This window comes from Dermacentor silvarum, chromosome 6 (assembly GCF_013339745.2).
Source record: "Dermacentor silvarum isolate Dsil-2018 chromosome 6, BIME_Dsil_1.4, whole genome shotgun sequence".
NCBI classification, from domain to species: Eukaryota; Metazoa; Arthropoda; class Arachnida; order Ixodida; family Ixodidae; genus Dermacentor; species Dermacentor silvarum.
Window position 1 is genome coordinate 91,338,411 of NC_051159.1, and position 2,437 is coordinate 91,340,847.

General features: G+C 47.2%; 1 non-coding gene across 1 annotated transcript; it reads right to left on the bottom strand.

Moving 5' to 3' along the window:
• Positions 1 to 1,139: 1,139 nt before the first annotated feature.
• Positions 1,140 to 1,325, bottom strand: LOC119457199 (U2 spliceosomal RNA). Its single transcript, XR_005193192.1, has one exon. It is a non-coding gene; the product is annotated as a U2 spliceosomal RNA (small nuclear RNA).
• Between the last annotated feature and the right edge of the window lie 1,112 nt (positions 1,326 to 2,437).

The window sequence follows — 2,437 nt, forward strand, 5'->3', positions numbered from 1 at the left end:
CATGTTACGGAGGTATTGGGGCAGCGATGAAATGTTTAGTGACAACGGTGGCCATAACCTCTGATAGCCGTCCTGAATGCAGGCCTGGACATGCAATTCGCAACCTAGATATGCAACAAAAATCGAGTAATGAAATGTGCGCATGTGCATTTTACCAATCTCGGGCATTTCCCTATTCTGCAAGGTTGACGGCTGCGCTAGAACGACATTTATATTCTTCTTTGCTGTTGAGGTGTACAAATTTCTTGCTCGGAATCGTACGTTTTAACAGTGTCGATATGTACCACGAGGTGGAATGCGCTACTGCAATCCGCATCGACACAATGTCATCAGCACATGCGTCCGGTCTGGTGCGCGTGCGCACGTTGTAGAATGCATAAAGTTCAGCGCAATTATTGTAGGAATTTCTATGGTAGAATGCTGGCGCAGATCGCAATAGCAAATCGGCTATAGCTGCTACATCAAAAGTAAAGGAAGTCTTGCCAGCACGAGCGAAATAGACCGACACAAGAAGTCAGGTCACTAGGACAAGCACTTCGCCTAGGCTCCCCTTTTTAGGAATATTTATTCAGCTCGCCCTACTACAAGTTCGAATGAAGTGTATTCATACGTATAAACCATACTTGTTCGCGTAACAAACTTGACAGTTTTAGAAGAGCATTGTGCCCTTCTAGCTGGAAGGACTTTGAATCATTCAAGTAATCTGTATATTTAAACGGACGCTAAGCGAAAATATTCAGTCGAGCTTTATTGAAAGATTAGACTTTCTGCAATAAAAAAATTCGCACTTCGTAGCAAGAACAGAGCTTCTATAAGAGAGAAAATGACGAAATCGAAACGTCGGAGTTGAGCCACTTGTTAGGAACTATAACACATCTCATATGACGTCAACACTGGCAGATTCACTGAGAGCACCCTAAAGGGAGGTCACGTGGAGAATATGTAAACCCGTCCCTTCTAGCCCGGGTGGTTAAAATTAAAAAGCACCAGCAGTACCTTCGGTGGCTATTTTCTAAGCAACAATTGACACAGAAAACGATGATAGACTTCTAGATGAATAGTATATTCATATAGCTCAACCTGATATTACAGCGAAGCTATTTATGACTAGTTTCCAGCCGATCGATGTCCGTAGAACAAAAACGTGGGCCGATCTCGAAGATAGTGCAATACCGGGCTGAGCCGCGGCGGAGGTGAAGCAGGCTTCAAACAAACCGCCAACTTGCAAGAATAATTTTAATATCTTGGGTCGAAATACAACCCGTATGATATGTATTTATTACGCTGATAAGAACAGATACAACACTTTGACCCGCGCCGACCATGTCTACATTCGCACCATACACGTGACGCCATCCCGCGTATTCAAACTAGTGCCTACCAATCTTCTGTCTTACTGACGTCATGTTCTACGGAGGCTTCTTTGCTCTGTTCTGCTCTGACTGTGAAATGGGTAGACCGCGTGTTGTACAGATAGAATCACACTTGTCTAGAGCTGTCGAGCGGCCGGTTGCGGGCTGCAACAGCGCCGCGTACCGGCAGTCGCTGGGTTCGAGATATGTTGGATGCAAGCGCCAAAAGCCTGCACGCGGCATGTGCACTTGCGGCCTATCTGCGATGTCAGCCTGTAAATTTGATCATAAGAGATAGTCAGTTATCTTACTTTTTTTTCTTCTCCTTTTTTTGTTTTTTGCTTGCTGTCGCTTGTGGAACGACCGCTGTCCGTGATAAGCGTGGATGTGCAACGGAATGCATGCACTGGCTCTGAGAACTACACATGATTCAAGATAAAAAATGGCAATGATTCATCGGCGTCTCGGTGAATGGTGACGTCAACGCCAATTGGCACATGAAGTGATAGACGCAAACGATGACTGACGCGAAGTAAAACGCATTTTTTGCTATGTTATCAGCTGCGGCGCCGGCTGCACGCGACGAAGCAGGCAGCGAATAAGCGCAGATCTCGCCCACCCACGTTCGTGAAAAAATCTACAGGCCGATAACAGAAATGGCCGCGAGAAGCCATGCCGCATGCAGGCTTTTGGCGCTTGAATCCAACATATCTCGAACCCAGCGACTGCAGGCCGGTAAGCGGCGCTTCTGCAGTCCGCAGCCGGCCGCTCGACTGCTCTAGACAAGTGTGATTCTATCTGTACAGTCTGAAGAAGAACATCGTGCCTACCAAGAACGATGGCATGAACAGAAAATGGAATGGGTGTGGCGGCGGCGGAAGAAGGCCACCGAAATGAGTGAGCCGCGGACGCCAAGCGTAAGCGTGCTGCCCGCCAGGACCTCGAGGCGGAAAGAAATACAAACCGTCCATGTGGCCCCGATCCCGAAAATTGGGAACGTTTTACCGGAGCAACGGTCAATCACCCCATACAGACCATCGCTGGTAAGCCACCTTCACAGAGTGAAATGACACTAATTTTTTTTT